We start from the raw sequence: 14,406 nt of genomic DNA on the forward strand, positions 1-14,406 counted from the left end.
ACCTATACCTGGCTAGCAGGGCAGCCCTGCACAGGAAGGGGATCCCCAGTACTGCTCATGGGTCTAAAGAAACCCATGGTGGGCAGCACAGACTGCCCCAACAGAAATTGCCAGTAGCAGGGGAAGCCACTAGTCCAGGTACACGTCTGGGAGCTAGGGTTAAATGTTTTGAATGTAACCAGTGGGGCCATGTGACATACAGATGTCCACGGAGGTGAGGTGGAGAACCAAAGGTGAGGGAGCCACTAAGTGGGAAAGACAAAATGCCAATAGTAGATTGTCTTGAGACAACAGGGATACTACACTACCATCCTGCAGATATCCTGAGAGGGAAGGATTTGGATGAGGCAGTACCATGTGCTTATGCAGTTACATGTGGTCAGGCTAGGAGACAAGCATGTGGGTCTGGTGGCCTGGGGGGAGACCCAGACAGACTGCATACTATCAGCCAGGACTGGTGAGGTGGTTACTTCAGGAAGGGAGCTTCTTTGTAGCACTGAGACTGAAGGTGAGCCACAGCTGCTTGTGGGTACTGATGTTCCTTTGGACAGGGTAACTGCAAAGGTAGAGGTGAGTAGTAGTACCCAGGCTGACAGTGAGGCACCACTGTCAGAGGATGCCAGACTTCCTGTGGAAGGGGATCTGGGAAGGGTTACAAGGAGAGAGTTGAGACAGGCTCAGCTCTCAGACCCTACATTGCAAGGCCTGAGGCAGGTAGCTAGGTAGGCACCTGATTCTCAAGGGAAGGGGGAATCTGTATACTGGACAAAGGGTTACTATAGAGAGAGTGGATTCCAGTAAATATTCCTGTTTCTGAGAAAAAAAAAACGAAACTCTTGAAGCAAGTTGTTCACGAATGACTGTCCCTGTTGCTAAACCCAGTTCTGATTGTCATATTACTAGATCAGGTCGCATTTACAGACCATATTCCAGATACACAGCAACTTGGACATGAATGTTGTGTTTATTTCTTATTGTCTGTACAATTGCATATTTCTTTTTCAAATGTCATTGTATTGTGGGCAATTCATTTAAGAGGGAGGATGTGGATCAATACATATGTATACCTTTAAGAAGCTTTCTAGGGTCTTGCACACGTGTATAAATACTGACCATGTGTGAGCCTGACGGACATTTTGTAGTAAGCTGTTGAAATGTAAGCATGTATGCCTGTGAAGTCTGTCAATTAATCAGTTCATTAATATTTTGTACTGTTGCTATTTATCCAGATGTGTTTCTGCGTAATAAAGCATATAAATGAACTACCCCACCTGTTCATCTTTAATGGGAAACAATACAAGCGACAGGGGGGATATGGACAGTGATAGATTTTGAAACTGGAATCGACAATAAAAGGAAAAGAAAAGCTAGCAATATTAAAACAAAAACAGAAGAGAATAGTTCAGTAAGAACCATGCAGCTTGTTGCATGTAGGGAAACTTGCATAACGAAAAGGCTTAGCTGCCCTTATCTAATTTATTGGTAGTGTTTAATGCTTTCAGATACTGTTTATATTAGGAACAGGATTATGTTGCAAATTACAACTGTCATCACAAGTTTCAGTGAGTTTCCATTATGTTTTAGTGCCTTATAATATGCAATAGTTATCAAATATTCATTCAGGCAGACATAAAGCATTTTACAAGGAAAAGTGACAGAGGTTATTATTTTTTAAACCAGTATAAAGAATATATCGAAGCATGGGCTCAGAATAAACACCAAAAAAGTGTAAAGGCTGCATTCCTAAGCATTAACAGATAGTTTCCTTTTCCTAGGTCAAAATAAGGAACATTTTCACCTCTTGCCTGAAAGAGTGGTTTAAGCAGTGACTGTAAAATCACCTTGTGGTATAAAATTGCATATCATGACTGCAGTTTTTCATGAGAAATTGTTCCAAAATGCTGTGTTAACATGCTTGGATGAGAAGAGCATAAGCAGTTTGACTAAACTGAAAATGAAATATCATCTGAAATAAATCCGTTTGTGGCTTTGGTCTGAAGACTAACGCAGATGATTACTTCTGAAATGCACACCATACAACTTTTATGGTGTGATGTTATCTGAAAGGCACACCATGCAGTTTAACTGGAGTGATGTTATGTTTTAGAATTACAGTGGATGGACTGCATAAGTATGTATATTACTAGCAAAATGACCGACTTTATTGGAGATTTTAATTTTCTGTCAAAGTTGAACAAACAAGATTAGAAGACATTTTCTTTATACCGTCACAAGACACTGAGGACTTGAATACTGCTGCTATCTGTAATTGCACTGGAGTTTTAAACACATTTCTGTCTGAAAAGGAAGGTTTGGATGGCAGACTATAACAGAATGGTACAGGAGCAAACCAATAAAAGCATGCTTTATTTCTGGTCCACTGAAAGGAGGTACACTTTTCATCCATACTGCTCACAATTTGGAATTTAATAATTTGGGTTTGGCCCAAAAAACAAAGGCAGAGCCAAGGCTTGTAGTGGGAGGGACCAGACTTGTCTTCCTTAGGAAGTTTCCTTGTCCAATAAAAATAACTGTTCCAAGGCAGAGGAGGAACTTAGAAGTAACTGCAAGTCATTGCATAAATAAGAACCAGCCCTACGGATATCAGCCAGGGGTTCATGTGGCAGATTCAACCTACTGTTTGCCGAGATTACTGTACCCTAACCTTTGGCTCTTTGGTGATCAGTGGTAGCATGAGAAGAAGTACCCCAAAGTATGATAATAATCAAGGATGAAGAAGTACCCCAAAGTATGATAATAATCAAGGATGAAGAAGTACCCCAAAGTATGATAATAATCAGGGATGAAGAAGTACCCCCAAGTATGATAATAATCAAGGATGAAGAAGTACCCCAAAGTATGACAATAATCAAGGATGGAGAAGTACCCCAAAGTATGATAATAATCAAGGATGAAGAAGTACCCCAAAGTATGATAATAATCAAGGATGAAGAAGCACCCCAAAGTATGATAATAATCAAGGATGAAGAAGTACCCCAAAGTATGATAATAATCAAGGATGAAGAAGCACCCCAAAGTATAATAATAATCAAGGTTGAAGAAGTACCCTCAAGTATGATAATAATCAAGGATGAAGAAGTACCCCAAAGTATGATAATAATCAAGGATGAAGACGTACCCCAAAGTATGATAATAATCAGGGATACCACTGCTTAACATTTTCTTTACTAAGTGAAAAATAAGACTTGACAGATGGTGTGTAGACACCCAGACTCAGTATTTAAAATCCTTTCAAAAACCTTTTTGGCATATGATGAGAGACCTGGAGCATTGCATGTCATCTCACTCACTTGCTGTTTAAATCCATGTCTGCAGATGCAGAATGTAAATAGACTGACCATTTTATATGCATTTAGATTTAGCTGTGTTTGCAGCGATACCATTGCTTTACTTAACAAATACAGAGATGCATATGCTGATGCCAGAAACAATCTGTGTTTGTAAGCTTAAATATAACAAACTTCATTATGACTAAGAAAGTGGTTGTGGTGTCCCCTGTCAACACATATTTGGTGTTTTGGGGTCATTATGTGAGAATGTTCAAATTTTACCACCAGGACTATAGACTGCATTGTACATACCATATTCTGTATGGCATGGGCAAATTGCATTGTCCATACCATATTTTATATGGGCTGCATTATTTTTCGGCAACTGTACCACATCTACAGATTTAAGTATGCAAGCCTAACCATACCGCTCAACTGTCCAGATTTTCACAGAATGTCTAGATTTTTGCCTTATATTTTTGACCTGTTCCGCATAAAATTTGTGGTTTTCTGGCCAATCACTGGGATTATCTGAGGATTAACGTCACTAAATAACTACATGCATTTGAGTTTCAGACTTCACATCCTTCAGAAAATGCATGTTAACACAAATCCTGTTATTCTAGCAGCTTTCTAAGTTTATAAGAGCAGTATATAAAATGTGCCTCTATTTGTTGGGCCTTTGTCCCTCCCGTTGTGTTAGGCTTTTTCCAGATTTTTTTTGCGCTAAGAGGTTGAGAGGTATGATCCTAACTCTGTCCACTATGGATACTGTACAAGCGTATAATACAGTATTTTTGATTCTACTCACAATATTTTGAAAACATGTATGATGTAAGGAGGTACTGCCAGCACAGCTACCTGGAATTTTGTAAATAATTATATTTCATTTGTGAATATCAGGCTAATTTATAAAAGATGCCTGTGTTACAAATGTATTTGAACTGCATGTCATGTGTATATCAAACTGCTTGTACAGATGTTTGTGTTGAAAAGGAATCTGTAAAGTTCTTGTGTTTAAAATGTATCCACAGTATGTCCTACTGGAAGAAAACAGAAGTGTACATGCACTATTGTAACTGCTTAAATGCGTATGTTATAAGAGGAAACCGGAGGGTTAACCTCAGCCCAGCAAACTTTAGAAAAGTATTTGAAATTAAATTACTTTATAGGGTAGGCCATAAAGATGTTTCAATGCAGCTAGAGACACAAGGTCTGTACTAGCAATGAGAGTTTACCTGGGAACTAGAAGTCAGATAACCAGAAATGATGTCATTCTGCAAGCTATCCCAGCAGTAATATTTTACATATTATTTTGAAAAGTCTCTTAGTGAGACAGCATTCTGAATTTTGTCTTGGACCTGACAGCAACAACAAGAACCATTTACCACATCTGCCTTGCATCTAATTAAGTAAACTGCTAGGGTATAGTAACTCTCTTAGATACAGTCAGAAATATAGTCAATATAGTGATGTTTAATTTAGGTATTCTTTTTCTTTATGTATTTGAGGATGCCCTTCAATGTTGTTTTAAATATGTCCTGTGATTTTGAACTCTGATGTCACTGTGAATATATATTTAGTATTGTCTTGTTCTTTTATTATTTATTAATAAATATATTTAAGCCTTTCATTGTGGCTGATCTGTGTAGAGATATTTAAGTTTTGAGAGTACTTGCATATTTATTTGGTGACACTGTACGGACCTCCCCTAATAGCCTTGCTCTTGGTCTAACTACCATTGTATTAATATTACACAGTAAAATTGGACACCCTTTGTTAAGGGCCCTAAAGTAGCTGATAAGGAGGGAATAGTGGCAGTGGTAACTACCTTATAGTCTGGGCAGAAGGTGGTATAGCTAATAAACCTGTGTCAGCCTTTCCCAGGTGTGTGTGGGTGTGTGGGTGTGTGTGTGTGTGTGTGTGTGTGTGTGTGTGTGTGTGTGTCAGCTACTTGGGCAGGGACACAAAGCACTGGTTGGAGAGAGAGGGTCTTGGTTTGGTCACTCAGCTGAGATCTCAACTCTATAGCTGTGCCAGTGGGGAGTCTTATTGGGGATCTGGAGAAAGAGAGAGAAATCAGCCCCAGACTGAGTGTGGTCTCTGTGTGCTCTTAAGGCAAATTGCACTTGATACAGAGAGCTACATCTGGAAATACTACGTGTGTACTGGTGAACACCCCCCCACACACACACAGGTGCCAGTGGTAAGGACTGAGGCTCCTTGATTGAGGTCCAGTGGTGGGTCATCACAACATGTATGTACTTAATTTGGCATGTTTTGTAAATACTATTTGCTGACCATTTACTTTGAACTACTTCATAAATAATGCTTGCTGTTTTTCTTTTAAATTGTCAGAAATGTATTTCTATCCTGGTTTTGGAGCTTTTCTCCCGGAGCCTCTGCTGAAAATGGTAATTTCAATTCCCAGATGGACCTAAGGGAATAGTAGGTGGCAGACTCTAGTTTTCTTTTAAGAACAACTTAGGTGGTGCAGCAGTTAACGTTGTTGCCTCACAGCAAGAGGTGCTCCAGTTCGATTCTTGGCTGGGGTGCCTTCTATGTGGAGTTTTCATGTTCTCCCTGTGTTCGCGTGGATTTCCTACGGGTACTCCGGTTTACTCCCACATTCCAAAGACATGCATATGGAGCATTTCTCCCTGGGCCTCCACTGAAAACAGGCTCTGTGGTACCTAGTCAGACTTTCCCAGTCAACAAATGTTAAATAAATAAATAAAATAAAAAAAACTTTTCTCTTAAGAGACAGTTATGTTATAAGTCCTCATGTCTTAGACCTATGATTGATTCACAGAGGCATGGTACATAACCAAGCAGGAGCTGTACGGCTTGCAAATATATTCATGCAGGATATAACTATACTCATACATGGATAGGTGTTTCTATTGAATGTGATTTTTATGCTGATTGTAAAACTAAAAATGTTGTATATCTTAGTTATTGCTGTTACTGCCCAGTTTTTTATATTGGGAAGACTACTCGTTCACTTAGAGAACGTATCCTGGAACATTTAAGGGACATTAGAAATATGAAAGACAACAATGCTTTAGCGAAACATATGAGGGCTGAAGGGTCACAGCACATGTTTAGGTTTTTTTGTCTTAGAGATTTTGTTAGACAGTATCAGGGGTGGTAACCTCAAGAATAAGACTGAGGTAGCAGAGCAAAAATGGATTATGCATTTTAGAGCAGATAGATCACCTGGTATTAATGAATCTGTGACCCTGAAACCTTTTCTGCGTGCACGTAAATTACCACACTTCTTCTTCTTCATCCACCTGCAGCATGTCTTTGGGATGTGGGAGGCGTAAATTACCACACTAATAATGATTATTTTAATTTTTTTACAATGTATGTATTATGCTTATGCATGGATACTTATCCTATTTAGTATTAGCTGTATTTACTGTTGTATGTGTTTTTGAAAGTATTCAGTGCATTGTTTCTTTAATTATGGAGAGAGCATGTATGCCTTTCTAAGAGTATTGAGTATTAATTGCTGCAAGTTTTTATTGATGTAAGCTGATTGGCCAATGGAAATTTAAATAGGATGATTGACATCTCTATAGTTTGAAGAAGGATATTACATCATAAAAGCTCTTGCTCTGTACTTTAATAAATGTTATGTCCAGTGCGGTGTGGCTAGATATCTTGTTTACTTGGATCCCAGATGGACTTTCCTGGTAAACAAAAGCAAATAAATATTATAAAACAATGAAGCTTTTTGTACTTAGGGAGACAAGCCCTTGACTGCCTTGTTGCCCACATATGTGTGTTCGCTGCAATAAACAAGACTATTCTTCTCGGCTGAACGGTGTTGTCTGTGGTTATTTTTTGTACTTAACAGTCTGGTGCTTTAAAATCTCAAAATCTCCTGAGCCATATATAACAGTATATTGCTGACAGTACACCTTCATGCTTTCATGCCATAACCGTGAGTATACATCCTGAGTTACTGCCAGTTGTTTACTTATCTCCATGGATTAGTCTAATATGCAAGATTTAGACAACACAAACCTGCCACAAAATAGGTGTCTGCTGTAGGTGATGTTATTCCAAAAAATACAGATGATAGGTTTCTTACTGCTAGGCATAATTTACCAAAAGTCATCATTGAAACATGCCTCTACAGCTAAATGAGAAAATCAAAGCAATTGCACAAAAAAGCAGGTCTGTTGATGCATACTTGCAATGCATGATTTATGCTTTTAAAGTCTTTGCTGGACACCCAGAACTTACAAAAGGAGTGTCAGCCTGTGGGTTGTCCGCAACCTTTGTGAAAGGCTTGTTACTACCAGTCCAGGAATAAATTAAAAATGTTTGCTTAAACTGGCTAAGTTTAGGTATTCACAAAATTGTTAACCAAGAGCAATTTTTAGCAAACAACACAGTTAGAGGGGAAAAAAAGAACAAAATAAATGAGTAGATGTTTAGCATTAATAGTTTGATATTGGTTTGCAGAGATAGAAAAGGGGAAAGAAAAATTGCAGAGAGAAAGAGGTAGCTTTAGATTTTTTCCACCACAAACCCTGAGACAATATCAACAAATTTTTACCTTCCCATATCAGCACAAGCCCCACAGTGCAAACAGTGCCTTAATTGTTACTTTATTTGTGGACAAGCTAGACACTGGTGAAAATGAATGTCCACTTTCTTCACAAATAAATATGTCTTTCCAACAGATAAATTTGCCAAATGACCAAGGTCCACCACAAGCAGAAAGACACCCTCCAATTTTGACTACTGCTTGGCAGTCATCAGTGTGGCAGCAAGATCATTAGGATAGACATATACAAGAACCACAGCTATTTTCTTCGGTACCAGTTGACTGAAAATATCCCTTTGTTAAGATCACAGTGTCTAACTCTCCTCTTCCTTTCCTTTCCTTGTTGACACAGGATCAATTAGATCAATGATTGCTTCAATAAATGGTAAAAATATCCCACTATCCAACAAAATGGTTTGGGGAGGAGGAATATCAGGGGTTACCCCAAAACTAGCTATTCAGGTCAATCCATTAAAAGCCTCTCCTTTGGGTTTGCACTGTACTAATGTTTGTTCATGGAAGGACACCATTTTCACTGTATTAACAGCAAAGCATACTGCAGATATTGATGATTTAGAAAAATTAAAAACAGTCCCTGCACAACTTTGGTCTACTAATAAAAATTAAATATGACTCATAAAAAAGATGAATCTGTATAAGTAGTTTTAAAACCTTGTGAGCACCTACTGATGGTTGTCCAGTATCCTTTGACAGCTGAGCCAAAAAAGAAAGTGACCCTGTTATTTCCACACTATTTTATCAGGAGATAATTGTTCTGACTCAAAGCCTGTGGAATATGCCTATATTACCAGTTTAAAAAATTATAGCTTAGTACAAGATTTACGAAGTTAATGCGGTAGTAGTACTGACTTTTCCTGTAGTCCTTAATCCTACTACAGTACTAAGTTCTTTTCTGCCAACTGCTACTACATTCTCAGTGATAGACATTTCTTTCTATTCCTATACACCTAGACATTCAGTATCTGCTCATATTCACATAGCGACGACAGCAGTATACATGGACAAGACTGCCACAAAAATGTATAAAATTACCTACTCCTTTCTGTAAGGAGATAAAAAACTACAAAATTGAGATCCCGTTTAGATTTACTCTAATACAATATGTAGAAAATTACTTTTAGCTTCAAATTCTCATTACAGTTGCAAACAAGATACTATTTTTATCATAACTAAACTAGCAAAACTGTGTTAAGATTAATAAAGAAAAATTGGAATTATGGAAACTACAGGTTCAGTATGTTGGACAACTTATCTCAAAAGGCTGTAGGCAAATTTTACCCTCACACATTACTGAGATACAAACATCAAAACCTATAGCCATTATTAAGTCGTGTAAATTAGTAAAAGACAAAAGAGTGACAATTTTCATAGATTTACTTTATGCTTATGGGGTACTTCATGATTTGGGAAAAAAAGAGAGAAAATTTAACTTTAGCAGGAACAGTTATTCAAAATGTTTTTTGTTCATGCATTATTAACTGTCAGTGAAGATAGCAGTGGTAAAATGTGCCACATATAAGTCTGATAATTGATGCATTTCAAAGAGAAGTTGTTTTGCACATATGGGGGATAGACACATTTATTTTTATTTATTTATGCATTTGCATTTGTTTACCGGGAGTGTCCGACTGAGCCAAGCTTGGCCTGTTTTCAGAGGAGGCCCAGGGATATACTCTCCACCAGTACAACAAACTGCAATGCCTCAAACAACACAAACATTGCACAAATCATACACTATGTCAGAATATGGATTACATACATTTTTGTCACAAAGACTCGTAGAGCACATACGTAAGTAGAAAGGAAGTAATGAGGTAGGTATAGAATTAGTGTAGTTAACTTTGGCAAACTTTAGGAAAAGGGGGGATGTGCTAAGAGTAGAAGAAAGGAAGAGAGAATGGGTAGAAGTACACAAGTGAAGGAGGGTAGGTAAAGAAAGTGTTATGGGAGTGGGACTTTATGGGGATTTAGTCAGGTTTTGTGCAGGAACACAGACACTTGTTAGTTGGGTGTTCTCTTAGTATTTGTTTGAATTTAGGGGTGTTATTCGTGTTGAGACTGTATTGAGGTATGTTATTCCAAATTTTGGCAACTATGTGTAAGTAAAGGGAATCACTATAACTATTGTTAGACTTGCTGACCTTCAGAAGTAATTTGCTGAAAGACCTTAAAGTTGTACTGCTAATATAAGGTATAAGGTTGAACTGGTCTGTTGATATATGGACAGTCCTCTGTGTGGAATATGGTTGAGTGTGTTAATACTAATTGGTTGTAGTGTAGTAAGTTAGGCAGTTTCAACCAACTGAGTTGGTGACGTATGGTGCAATGGTGTGTTTTAGTAGATTGATTGCTGGTGAATTTGGCCACTTTATAGTAACAGGATTTTAGTCTGATTAAGTCACATTTTCTTAAGTTTGTAAAAATGGGTGAGGTGTAAAGGAGAGTGGAAAGTAGATGAGTCCTACTGATGGCAAGCCTAGTATGGGCAGTTAGGTAGAACTTAATTCTGTAGAGCGAGCCTAATCTGATATGTACTTTCTTGATGACAAGGGCTAAATATTTGTCAAATTTGAGGTCTTTGGCAATGGTGATTCCTAAGAGCTTTGTAGAGTCAACAGGCTTGATGCAGGTGCTATTTGAAGAAAAAATGGTAAAGGGTGTTGAATCTAAGGATTTTTTATTATTGTAGAAAAGCATTAGTTTAGTTTTAGAAGGGTTGAGGATGAGTTGTGAAATGTTTTAAATTTTTTTCAATGTCAAGGAAGGATTGTTGGGTTTTGGTGAGAAAACTTGATAGGGATGGGGCAGAGCAGATGAGGGAAGAGTCATCTACATACTGAACTATGGTAGCTTGATGGGTGCCACTGTTTAGATTATTTGTAAATATGGTGAAAATAAGGGGACCAAGAATAGAGCCCTGAGATACTCCGACAAAGATGGGAAGAAAAAAACAAAAACGGCTGAAGGAAAAAATCCAAGTGGTGGCACAGCAAATACAAGTCCTTTATTAAGCGCTTTTCATTCCACAAATGTTAGAACTTCCTCAGATAAAATGGATTAAACAAACAAGTCTTTTAAAAATCCTAAAACCAATGTCATGTGTTCAAAACACATCAATGAAAACTGTTCCCCTAAAATAAGCATCATTAACCATTATGTTTCTGGAGCTTATTTAAAAGCAAATAAATGCTACGCTTAAGGCATTTCTGTTAACTAAAATTGCATGCGTACAGTATGTTTAACCAATATAAAATTTTTTAAATAATAATTTGTGTCAAATTATGTTATCTAACTAGACTTCTCAGCTTGAAAACACAAAGAATAGAACACATTTCATTTAGTCCTGGGTGTTGTCCAGCATTTAATCTCAGTTGCCATATTAACTCTAATCTTTCTAAGATCAAAGAAGCTGGACCCCCTCTTTTATCCATACTCATGTATATGTTTGGCTAAATCACTTTCTAACTTAACCCTCCTTATGTTATATAGGTGTTCATCAGGGGTGGCTTGTGCTATAGGACTGCAAGACTGCAGCCCCCCCAGCTGTGGAAAGACAAAAAATTACAAATTAAAAAAATTGCAAAAAAAAAAAGGGAACAAAAATAAATATTTTTTGTGTCCCAGAACTCCAGGCATGCATGATTGCACAGATTGGGATAGGAGGAAAGGTCATCTCTGCCCTGCAGCCCAGAAGTCAATATGGTGATGACCACACAGAGGGGAAGACGTCCGGACTGCAACGTCCACAGGCTGTAGCCTGCTCTCGTGAGGACACCTTCCCAGGAAGATGTTTAGCTGTTAGGGGACTGTTACAGGAACTAGCTTCTGCAGATGGGACATTTTAGCTGCACGAGACTGGACTGTTTCAGGTAGAGAATTGAAACGAAAGCTTGTGTGTGTGTAGGCTGGAGTATGAATCGGTTCTTCAATTTAACAAGAATGTGATATTTTTCTAGAGACCAGACTCACAATAATACTAATAATAAGGTGATGAATAGAATACTGAGGGTTTCGTCTTCAAGCCCTGCTACTTTCGTTCACCAAATGAATGCTGTACTATGAACCGGAATTGTGTAACCATATTAGCTGTCTCTGTCAACCATGGAGGGCATGTTAAACTGCTTGTTTTGACTTTCCACACTACATGACTTATTTCCAGCACAGCGTACTTTATTACTTCTGGCAGTCTGTTTAACTGTGTCAGTAGTACCAAAGGTTTTTACATTTGTTTTTTCCTAAAATATATACACAGAACTGATGCAAGTCATAACAGTGATATGAAACTTTTCCTTAATTTATTACCTTGATACTGCTATCCCATTCCCAGGTTTAAAGAGCGCCCCATTTTTTTATGATAGCATACACTTGAGTCATTGTATTACTGATAACTTCATGCCATTTTATTTCCGACAATGAATTTCATGTACAACTACCCACTGGCTCTAATAAATGGAAACAAAACTACATTATTCATAACTACCCAGGACAAATGTGACAGCTGGTTTTCCATGCTGCCTTCTGACAGAAGTAATTCACTAATGCAAAAGTTGTTTTTGTCATTGTCAGGCTCTTACCCATATAAGATGTTAAGCATGCCAAGAACTACAATTGCATGAGATACCATTAACTTGTCACAGAACACTATTACATCATTCTGCACAGTGAAATAGTTAGTTCGATAAAAATAGTGGATGCTAGCCTGGATACTGTTCTGAAGCTTAATGCTTATATCAAATTGGATGTACTTAACACCATTCAGAAGCTATGTCTTTTTAAGGGGAGACTGAGCATGGGGTGTGTGTAAACCTGGTGGCTGGAGAGAACTCAGGATACACAGTGGTGGGTAGTCAGGCTTGAACCCTGTACCTTGGGTGTAGGTAACAACAGCCTGAATTCCTTACCCACCACCACTTGTTAAAAAAGTTGCAGATTTTTGCCTCATATTTGTTGTGTTCTGTTCCTCATAAAATCTGTGGTTTCTGTATTTTTGTTGTCGACTCATCTTACATAGTTGATGGTGCAGTGGTAGTGTTGTTGCCTGACAGCTACAGCTTCCCTGATTTGATTCTTGCCTGGGGTGCATTCTGTGTGGAATCTGCATGTCCTTCCTGTGTTTGTGTGCATTTGCTCTGGTGTCCTCCCATCTTACGAAGACAAGTGCCTGGACTGTTTCTCCCTGGGCCTCTGGTAAAAAGTGGCTTTTGTTGCAAGTCAGACTTTCCTAGTTATTAAATGTTAAATAAAAATGAAGGCATTTGAATTTCAGACTTCATATTATGCAGAAAGTACATGGTAACACAAAACTCTTTATTCTAGCAACTTTCTAAATTTATAAGATGGATATTTGAAATCTCTCCCTATTTTTTGGACTGTATTCCCCCATTATTGGCTTCATCCAGGTTTTTTTGTGCTAAGGTTGAGAGCTACAGTGAGAACTGAATTCACTGAATATGTTTAGGGAGCTATATTCCCCATTATTGGCTTTGTCTAGGTGCTTTGTGCTAAGAGGCTGAGAGCTATGGTGAGAACTGAATTCACTGAATAGGTTTAGGGAGCTGTATTCTTAGGGAGCTGTATTCCCCCATTATTGGCTTTGTCTAGGTGTCTTGTGCTAAGAGGTTGAGAGCTATGGTGAAAACTGAATGATTTTGCCCCCCCCCAATAAATTTTAGATTTTTACACATTTCTTGTGCTTCAAAGTTGAGAGATACATTTCAGTGTCAAGTGGATTTTACAATTAGCTGAGAGCTTGAACAGAACTTTAATGCTGCTTATGCTGAGTCAGCTTGTATTGTTAATAGCACAACAGGTAGTGTACTTGTCTTTTATGCATAATGCTGTGGGTTCTACTCCCACATTATATAGATGCATTGCTGATACTGTACTGTGTTGTACTTTTAAATGGGGTGGATGCTGCAGTCCTGAGAATGTCCTCTTTGGTGGAGATACTTAGTAACGATGAACCTGTTATCAGTTTGCCATCCATTCCTTATTGCAATATTACTAGCTTATCATTTTTTATTGCAACATAGGCAATTTATTCCTCAATGGCAACAGGCACTTTATTTGTAGATGAAACAATGAAATATAAAGATATTTGCTAGCAGCAACCTCTTCATTAGTTACAGATCTCTTTAATGTGGAATTACTCAGATGACTTTTACTTCTGCAGAGATTGTGCATATTTACTGATACTGGTGGATTGTAGACGTTTGAGTACACTTTTATGATGGAAATGTTCTGAACTGGGCAGTTTTGTCATTATTAGTGCATGCATTTTGTTTTCTTGTTTTCTGGAAAAATGTTCAAAACAATAAATTTAAAACGCCCTCTAACAGCTGTACTGTATTATATGAGGAATATAATTTAATGCAATCAGGAAGGTGTATCAAAGAACACATGTATGTTTCCTGTGCAAGGGGCCTATGATTTGAAAACAGCCCAAACAGTAAATCTTTATCTGCCACTGGCCAGATGTATTTTCTTTGAATGTGGGTTTCAGTGCTGTTTCAATGAATGTGAGTTTCAAGG

The sequence above is a fragment of the Protopterus annectens genome, chromosome 2.part1, assembly GCF_019279795.1.
Source record: "Protopterus annectens isolate FY-2018-M chromosome 2.part1, PAN1.0, whole genome shotgun sequence".
NCBI lineage: Eukaryota > Metazoa > Chordata > Ceratodontiformes > Protopteridae > Protopterus > Protopterus annectens.